Source organism: Augochlora pura, chromosome 7 (assembly GCF_028453695.1).
Source record: "Augochlora pura isolate Apur16 chromosome 7, APUR_v2.2.1, whole genome shotgun sequence".
NCBI lineage: Eukaryota > Metazoa > Arthropoda > Insecta > Hymenoptera > Halictidae > Augochlora > Augochlora pura.
The window spans coordinates 31,536,552-31,547,422 of NC_135778.1; positions in this window are offsets into that span (position 1 = coordinate 31,536,552).

Here is a 10,871-nt window from a genome sequence, read left to right on the forward strand (position 1 = left end):
TCGGCGACAAATTGGGTCACATATCCAATTCTCATTATTCACGGCAATAGCGCGATCGCGGAAGGAACGTCCAGAGAGATGCAGTTTATCGTTGCATAGCAGGAGAATGTAGCACGTTGCTCTGCGGCGCAAGGTAATAGGAATGTCAGCTCTATATTACAACGTCCGCGGCGCATTGTGTCCGTAGGAATGTGTTTCGTACCGGAGCCTATACGCTTTCTAAGTATTTTCAAATTCCACATATATTTCTCCTTTATCATGTAACCAGTTGCAAAACGCGTCGGCCACCGACGCATCGTGAATCATTTCGCCGTCGGTCGTTACCTGTTCCCGGGCTCGTTAAGAACCGAACAACCACTGTACACGTCGAGGCGACATTCTCTCTAATTACCTCTGGAAATAGCGATATTTAGGTGTTTATTGTCAGGCGATCGTGAACCATAATCCCACGTAGTTTCTACAATATGCGAGCGAACTTTCCAACTTTGAAAATTCCTATAATCGAAAATTTCTGCTACAGAATTTTCTTGATCTCATACAAGAAATGTACCTTGAAAATTCTATTTAAGAATGGATTAAAACTAACTCCGCCCTAATTCTGACTTAAATGTAACCTAACTCTGATCTGATCTTGACCTAACCCTGATATTAAAAAATAGAAAGAAAAAGACTTACCTGTCTGAGATTGAACCCAGATCTAACCCATATCTAATTCAGACGTAGCTCTGACCTAATCCTGATACTAAAAAATATAAAGAAAAAACCCTTACCTGACTCAGACCGAACGCAGTCTTAATCCTAACTTAGCTGATCTATCCCTGACCTAATTCTGACTCTAACCCTGATTCTAAAAGATATTAAGAAAAAAACGTTAGAGCGTGTATACTCTATATATATAGAGTATACACGCATTTTTCTTAATATATATATATGCTGCAAGAAGCAAATATTTTAGAAAAAAATCACTATGAAAAATCCCGTGGCGCGAGCGGCTGCGCGGGAATTTAGAAATTCGCGGAGGGCGGATAAGGACGAGATAAGGGAAACGGCTCACGGTCGGATAGGAATTACGCTAATATTTCTACGTCGACGAGCATACATCCTCGGTCGCCACACCGATGGGTAAGACGATAAACCCCTAGCTGGTCACGAAAGCGAATTGCGTTTCATTAGCATGAAAGTGAGCCGCGGATGCTACACGATAATCATCAGGATCAACCAATTATGCAAATACCCGGGGGAAAAGTTGGATTATAACGTCGACACACCTTCTAAATACTGTTGCATCCCCCTTTGATCTCGGACGACTCATTAGCGTCCCGCGTACCAGTGTGATCTCTCAAGGAGCCGGACTTCGATATATTGTGTCGCGTTCGGTCGGCTCACATTAAAAAGGATCGTTTTTCTAGTATACAGGCACTATACACGCTTGCTGTTTCGATATTTCGAGGATGTCGAGGTTCGTCGCTTTAGAAGCGAGGTGAGGCTGAAATTGAGCAATAGGGACCGCGGATGAAAAATGGAAACAAAAATTACTACGAACGAAGTTAACCCCTTGCACTACGATGTTTTTCAGAAACTACGTTGATTACTACTTTTTCGTTCTTAATAATTACCTCGATGTCACGAAATGATTTTTGTTTCTCGATTGTCTTTATTTACTTACATTTCCAGATTTCGATGACAGAGGATTCAAATTTTGTTTCGATTTAATGGAAAAATGATTGACAGCCTTATTTATGGAATCATGCGCGAAACGTTCGTTACGAGTCTGACACGTTATTATAGTGCGAGGGGTTAATAAACGAAATATCATAGGACAGTATGAAAATAAAAATAATCAGGAATGAAATGATAATTGAAATAATTAGGAACAAATGAGAATATAAGGAATTAAGAAGGAACTGGTGATCGAAATATTATCCGGGGACGAATTGAAAATATAAATATCTAGGAAAGGAATTGAAATTGAAATAACTGGAGGCATATTGAAAATAAAAATAACTAAAAGTAAAATGGGAATAGAAACCACCAGGGACAAATTGGCAATTAATATTATTGGAGACGAAGTGAAAGTAGAGTGACTAGGAAAAATATGACTAGTGATAAATTGAAAGTAGAATAACTGAAAATAAAATGAAAGTAGTATGTCTAGAATAATTATATAGGAACAAATTGAGAATGATACATCTGGGGCCAAATAAAAATTATATAACTAGGGAAAAATTAATTGAACGCTAAATAACTAGTTGAATAAGTTAAAAGTAATATGTTCAGGAAGATGGTATATCTAGGGACATAATGAAATTAAAGTAGCTGAAAACAATTTGAGCACAATTGATCTGGTAATATAACTAGGATGAAACTGAAAATGGTGCATCTAAGGACATATTAAAATGAATGTAGCGTAAAACAAATTGAGTATAACTCAAACAATATAACTAGAAGAAAATTGAAAATGGCATATCTAGGAACATATTAAATGCAAAATAATTATAATCGGATTGATAATTAAAGCCTCAGCGTTGAATACGTACTAGGAATAGAATAAAAATGATAGTAAGGACAAATTAATACTTTACCGACCTATAATTCGGCCGTCAATATTTTTACATTGTCATAATAACATTAGCATTAAATGATATTTATTTCATCTATTTTCTTCATCTTATTTCATTTATTTTATTAATCGCGAAAGGTATCCAGTATTTAAAAAATTACATAATAATACCTCAATAATAGATAACAAATTATTAGTTGCAATGGCAGTCGATTTATAGGCTATCGGTCAGTAAAGTGTTAACACTAGATTTATGGAGTACTAAAACCAGCCGTTTTATATTGGTTTATGAAAGTAACGATCCATTCTAATTTTGAACGAGCGTTATTCCAATATTTGCCGGAAATAACATATATATTGAATAAATAAGCCATAAATTTATCTTTAAAATCTGAATAATAGTACATTAACAAATCAGTGACCCGTCATTTCGACGGATTCCGTAAATCTAGTGTTAGCAGCAATATAATTGTTAAGTAGTATAACTAATACGAACGTATCGCGTCTAACGACCAACATGGAATAACTATATATAACACGACAAATTCGGTGTCGCTGCACATACCGACCAAGTTGTGCAAGTATGTTTTGCGTTAAGGATTTGCGGATACGGGCGGTTAAATAGCTCGGGGATTACGAACGCGTGAAACGAGCCGTTTAGGTCTAATCAAGACGGTCGGTTGCAATCGATGCCGCATCTTGCGGCGGTGGTCCCTTTTCCTTTTTCATTTTTCTCTTCTTCTTCAGCGCGTGATCTGCATCCGCGTTTCCCGCCGTCGCGACACTTTTTATTTGCCATCGGAACGTCGCTTGCTGCATAGCAACAAGCAGCACAAGTTCCACCGGCTGGCGGCCGGTGCATCCTAGCGGTCAGTGCAACATAACTGCACTTGTCCACCGGCTCGGGACTCGCAACTTGCAACGCCACCGTGCAACGCCGCGACGACGGTGTCTTTACACCGTACTTCAACGCGGGGCCTTCCGAACGGATTTCCCGAGACGCCTCGATCACCGTTGCCAGATGCAACGCAAACGATCCGCCGCGCTCGGCTCGATTAAGCAAACAGTTTTCGCGGATTCTTTCGGCTCGATTAATCAAACAGTATCCGCGGATTCTTTCGGCACGGCGAGATGCGCTTACAACGCCTCCTAACGGAAGCGCTACCATAATCGGAGGTCGATGCTGCGAATTGGAATTGAGATGCATTCGGATACATTCGGTGATTTTTTATGAATACATGATTGAGTCGGCCTGGGATAGTTTATAGAATGTAACCGTTTTATTCAGATTGCGGTTCTCTGGATCCATTTTCTGGAATAAAAATTGTCTGTGTCGACTGCGAGATGCGCGTCTCTTTTCATGGTAAGATCTATGAGAATAGCATCTTCGTTTAGTGTTTTCACCGTTCTGAATTTCACCTGCTCACTTTTGCCGTAAATGCGTGAAATCCGCGGTCTAGTTATAATCAGTATGAGAACAGCCGTTGTATACCCCGATCGTTACTCCGATTGTAAATGTTACTGATTAAGAGTAACGGTTACATCGGACTGTTTGTTTCAGATAGTCGTGACAATAATCGTTGAGAGAAACATACCGGTTACTTACAGCTGGACCACGGATGCTATGCGTTTATCGGAAAAATGAGCGCAATCGCAAACTTTGAAAACAATTCTTTAACAATTGTCTAGTAATCTAATCCCCCTAATAGTATAAACACAAATTCAGACCGCTTGTCTCAATTATAAAGAAAGTTATTTTTTTTTTAACCATATCTAACCATAAATATAATATACATAATAGAATACAAAACAATACAATATTATATTAATTGTAATATAATATTATGTAATATAAGACTATAAATGAATCGTTCCGTGGTGTCGCTCCAACGAAATGGACTGCCGTAACGAAAGGGTTAAAAGGCATACGAATGCTGCCTATAATCACTGTATGTGCTGTTTGAATATAATCGTTTATATGTAATTATATTTTAATAGTTGACACTTTTGATTGTTCTGCCAAATGGATTTTCAATGAATTTGATCCGTGTGCGTACTGGGAGTTCAAATGATGAAATTTGTGATACATTAAAATTCATTAAAATTCATTAAAATTCGCTAAAGTTCGTTAAAATTCATTAAAATTCGCTAAAATTAGCTAAAATTCAATAAAAGATGTTAAAATGCATTAAAAGTCGTTAAAATTTGTTTTAATCCAAAATGAATCAATAAAATTCATGAAAATTCGCGAAAATTCGATAAAACCTGCTAAAATGTATTAAAATCGGCTAAAATTCGCTAAAATGATATAGAACACAAGAAACCACAACTGAAAATTTCATATTCAAACTGTTGCAATTCGTATTAAATACAGAGAAAGGGAGAACGCCGCCGAGTTACCGAAGCGAAAACTAATGCCGACTGTTACCGAACAGCGGAAAAATTATCGTATATTTGCAAACCGAGGAAAAGGAAGAGTGAAGAGACTCGCGCGGAAAGATAGCAAGCTTATGGTAAATAAGAGAATAGAAAAAGAAATAGCTAGCATCAGGCTTCAATTATTCGCTTCCGGTCATTACCGATGGTTTCGAACGAAAGCCGAGGGGCGATGCCGGCCAGATACCGCAGGAAACATTGTTCAGCTGTTGCAACAATTACAAAATCGACGAGTCGGGAAGAAATTACTTAACAGGGAAGCGTGCGCCCAGATACGGATTACTTTGACACGAGCGCGTTAAAGCGAGGGCGACCGTGAATCAGAGTTTCACTTGAGAAAAGATGAGCCTGGAAAGAAGAGCACGGAATCGTTTTCAATGTTACTATGATCCTCTCCGTGCTAAATAGTTCATTTCAAATAATTTTATAGCTAGTAATTAATTAATTTTTAGATAAGCTAACCTAAGAAAAGCAAATAATATTTTTATGAGTGGGAATTTGTAAGTTACAGTTGATGTGTTTTCAATATTTATTATTTGTGGACAATGTTGTATTTTAGATATGAAAACTTAAATGTTCGAACTAGCATCAATAAAACTAAAATATTTGAGGCATACTGTAATCTGGAAAATCAAAGGTTACAATTATGTTGCAATGTCGGCAGTTAAATGTTGTTATCGGTGGTATGATAATATTGAAATTCAAAGGCTTCAGTTATGATACGATATAAATGTATAAATAGTTGTGCAAGTAATATGGTGATATTAGTTTTCAGATAACAATGTCGAAAATAAAATATTTTAACTGTAAATGTTTAATCTATTCAGAACTGTGGAAACAGAAATGATTTAACTAGTGACGTGTAAATTGAAATGATTGAATTAGTAACGTTTAAATTCAATTATTTAGACCGTGCTAGTAATGTAAGAATTGAAGTATTTAAACTATATTCCAATCTGATATTTTCAAATATTTGGATTGTAATAAAAATGCAAATAAAATCAAGTGAAATAAGATGTTCTGTAATAAAAACTGATATAAAAATATTTCAACTATTTACCAATGTAGAAATTCTGCTATCTGTGCCAGCAATATACTAACAACTGAAACGTTCGAATAACTAATACAAAAGTTGAAATATTCCAACGGCCGACGTAGAAGCTAAAAAATGTAAACCAAGTACATACACGGTGTCATTAAAATTCAACAATTCCACCTGGTAACGTAAAAATAGAAATATTGCAGCCGCTGTTACCAAAACTAAGCAATCGAAACCACGCGACAATGTACGAAGATTAAAGCATTTAACCTGTCTACTAATGGGACGACCGCTTTATCAGAGCAATTGGTATAAAAATTCGATTCTCCTCGAGTGGCCAATACCTGGCAAGAAAACGAAGACGTCGTCTGAAACGACGGGAGAGACCGTGTTTGTCAAATAGTCGAGTCATCGGAAGAAACATCTCCCGAGGCCCGAGCGACGATTGTCCGATTGTTGTGCAGGCACGGTCTCGTCCGCTGGTCTTCGTTTTGCTTTCGGGCAACTCGGCGCAGTTTGAATGAAGAGAAGGCGGTTTACGCGGCTCAATCACCTGGCCGAGGCCCGTGTTCACGATTAACACCAGCGTTAGCGTGAATAGAGAGACCCAGGCTCGTCAGATAGTCACGGGATAGACCGGTTGTTGACTACCTAGCCGGAAATACGGCCGCTTTCCTGCGATCGCGCCCCGTTCCTCGACTGCGGTCGCCGGTCCTGTTAACTCACGTGCAATCCGCAGCGTTCCCCTGACGGATGCGACGCGATTTAAATCGTTGGCAGCAACAGGTGATCAACTGATCGTAGCGGTATCCAAATTGGCGCTTGAAAAATTCAAATCTTTCAGTACAAGTCCCGTCCGGTCGAGACGAGTTCTTGTCAAATCAATTTTCATAATGCAAACCTTGGCGAAAAGTATTCGAGCATCCTTTAAAACGGGATCATTTTTTAAATGTTAAACGGTGTTAAGAAGTACCTTTTTACTGATTTTGTTATTACCTACAAGGAGAGAAAAGTGTCTTAGAATTATGTTACTTCCGGGCAATGCGGGATTCTTCGGGTCATTTGCAATAACTTTTTCTTCAGCGAAAATGAAATTTACGGTTTTGAAGCTGTGGATTGCATTATTACTAAGAAAAAAAATACTTCAAATTACCTTAAGAATCCCTCATTTGTCGAAAGTAACATAATTTTGGGACGTTCCGTGTACATGACGTCCGATCTTAATTTATAACTGAAAATAACTCGTTAATTGCACAGTGCATAAAAATGTTTGTTAAAAAAGTGAACGTGTAGAGGGCAAATGATGGTAAATTTTTTTTTAAATGATACAATATTAGTACAATATTAGTACAATGTTAATGCAGTATTAATATTTTTAAAAAAATATTAGACCTCGAATATGAAAAAGTTATTGGTTTACCAGATATTTAAATACAAATGTTGCAAGATCGTGCAAAAAAGGAACTCGCCAAAATCAGCGTTACCTTAAAACAGTAAAACGAAATGGAAGTCGGAGAACTAATTGAATATTGAAATATTTCAACTAGCAATGTGGTAACTTCCGTATTTGTACTCACAAAGTTACGACGAAACGAGGTATGAAAAATCCGCGGCGAACGTAACAGTGCTGGTTAAATTGTCCCTGAAGAGGAACTACGTGGAAATATAGGTCAGAATGTTCAAGCATGATTTAATGTATTCGAAGAAGTTTAAGCAAAGCCGTTAATGTCGGATAAGTTTGTTAAGAAGATGAGGCGATTAGACTGTCGCTTCCTATACCACCATTTGCGAACCGGTACTTTCTTATTCATAATCCTATTACAAATTGATCGTTATACTGCAACATACCTAATCGAGACAGGTCAATTACCTTGATCGTTATCCGGGACTGGTTCAATAACCATTCAACAAAAATTGATCACAATTTTTAATCACGATTGATTAAAAAAATCTCGAAACAGTTTTTAAAGATTCTGCACGTACTCCAAAAGCATTGTTTTAATTTCTGATTCTACGTTCAGATAACAAAAGCTAAAATACGTTGTTTATTATTTTATTATTCCAATCATTTTCGATTTTCGCAAAGATCATCGTCGAGTAGACGAGTCCCTCTAATGTCTTGATAACATTTGAGGCGCATGGATTCAATTTTCAAAATGCTCCTTCATTTAAAAAGGTGTTTGAATATTCTAATATACGAATGTACGTATTTACATCGTATTAGTTGGATTTATTTATGTACGAGGTATTTCAAAAGAGACACTCGCAATCGGGAAATAAGAGCTTGCTGAGATCATTCGCAGCAACTTTTTCCTTAGCGAAAAAGGCAATCCGTCATGTTATTTACGAGTTATTAACGTAAAACACTGACCAATAAAAGGTGAGATCTATCTGGCGCTAGGCGGCTAAGCCAATGAGCGGAATGAGGTTTCGTCCGTTCGTTGAGTCTCCAGTCGTCTTGTCTTGTCTCTCATTGATCAGTGTTTTTTTATATTAATAACTTGTTAACGAACCCACGGATTGTATTTTCGTTAAGTAAATAGTTGTTTCAAATGATGTCAGAAACACCCTATTTTCCGATTAGTAAATAAGGTAGACATCCGTGAATTGTGCGAGAATTTTTGAATAAATTCTAAGTATCACTAGAAAGTATATTTGGACAATGCTGTAGCAGGTTGCAAGGTGCAACATTAGGAAGGGGGGTGCATTCCACGTGAATTCTGCTGGCAGTTCTATCCGTTAGACGTCGAATGAATAATTCATTTGTGCTTGGGGTCGGACAGGCTGGAATCATCGACGTATTGACACCGACGACGTACTGACGATATTAGTATCCACAGGTGATATAAGTATTATTGGCGATACAAGTACTGACGGCTACTGTTACGGAGAAGTACAGGCAAAAGAATGAAAGAATTTGGTAAAATGCACTCTGGCTGCAAATATTCTCCGAAACGACGCATCAAGAAATCTATACAGGGTGTTTATTTTATCATGCGCATTGAAATATTTTCGTTATTTTTGCCGGTTTAAATAAATGTGTAAAGACAACTTTGTTTAGCTTGAAGAGAAATCAGGGTTCGATATAAAATTTCGTTTAAATGCGATGTGTGGGGTTGTTGTTCGAAATAATTATTTGGTGCTTTCTTATGGAGATATTTAAACTTTTGAAATCATAAATGAAAGCTAAAAGAGAGTACTTTCCGATAGATTCGTTTAGATTCGTAGAAAAGTTCGACGTTAAAGGGAAAATACGAAAAACCAATCATTTCTAATCAATTCTAATGCGTTCCCATCGAGATTTTCAAATTCTTTACATTGAAAATTAGAGCTGGAAGATCGCACTTTACAGTGGATTTATAAAGTTTTGTAAAAGATTACGAGGTCGCATTGAATATCGTAAAATCAAACCCACAGTACCTCAAAACAAAATATTAGGATGTGCGATAGATTCGAATAATCTTTTCGCTACTTCCCCGTGGGAATCAGTTAACATTTGATATCTCAAATTAGATCTAGACGATTGTTTTTTATGCCGATTTTATAAAGTTTGGTAAAAGATTTCGGGATCGCGTCAAAAATCACAAAATCTCGTCCGTAGTGCCCTCCCAAAATGTAATTTCAGGATATACACTAAATTCGAATAATTTTTTTCGCCGCTTTCCAGTGAGAATTTTTTAACATTTAATGTCTCAAATTAAACCTGGACGATCATTCTTTACGCTGGATATATTAAAGTCTGTGAATAAATAAATTATTACATGATATATTTAAAAAAATCAATTGTCACATAAAAGCTTCAGAAGAATGTGCCATTTCTGCCAGTTGTATAAATAAACACGCAACAGTTATGCAACACGCGGATAACCGAAATTAGAATTTATCGTTTCAAATTTATGGTTGCTACTGTAACTAAAGATACGAATACCGACTATACAAGTGCCGTCGGTGTAACGGCGTTAGCTGAAAATCGTTTTCCTTCGTGATAATTGCTCGTTAGGGCGGTGGTTGCGTTCTCCCGCGATACTAATCGGGAGACGTCGGTCCGCTAATGTGGGAATCAATCTTCGCGAAGAGTATCGCGCATGCAACTGTTGATCTACGTTTCCTGGCCTCGACGCGATGCAAAGACAACGACGTTCGATAATTGGATCCTTCTTCGCCGCGATTGTGTTATCCCGCGGGATCGACTCCGTAATCGAACCTGATTCAAACGTGTGAGAGTATTGTAGAGATTATCGAGCATTGTAGAATATTATCGAGTATTATAGATAAAGGATAGCGAGAGAGAACAATGTGGATAGTATGTTAACCTTTTCAATGTTCAACTTGTTCCTAATTCAGGCGAGAGCGAATTAATTGTCCAATTCGTGGTCTTTGCACAAAATTTGATCTTACTGTGATTCGTGATATGATTATAGTGTAAGTACAAGTAATACGATCTGAACGTCTTTTATACATTCGTATTTAATTCGTATTTAATACGTATTTTATAATACGTATGTAATACAAAGTCATGAAAGTAACATTAACGGTAGATATTTCTTTTACCATACTTCTTCATTTCACTCAACACTGAAAGGGTTGATTTGATTAAAAACACTACTTCGGAATTCATTGTAATATTTTGAGAAATATAATAGAAAAAAATAACACACGTAGGAAATTTAATTAGCTTAATAGACGTAGAAATAATTCGATTAATAGAAACAGAAATAATTAAGTTAATAGGAATATGATAAATTCTTAAAATCTCTGCTTGAGAATCGATTATAATGTTCTAACAGATATAATAAATGGAAAAACAATGCACGTGGGTAATGCGATTAATTTAAT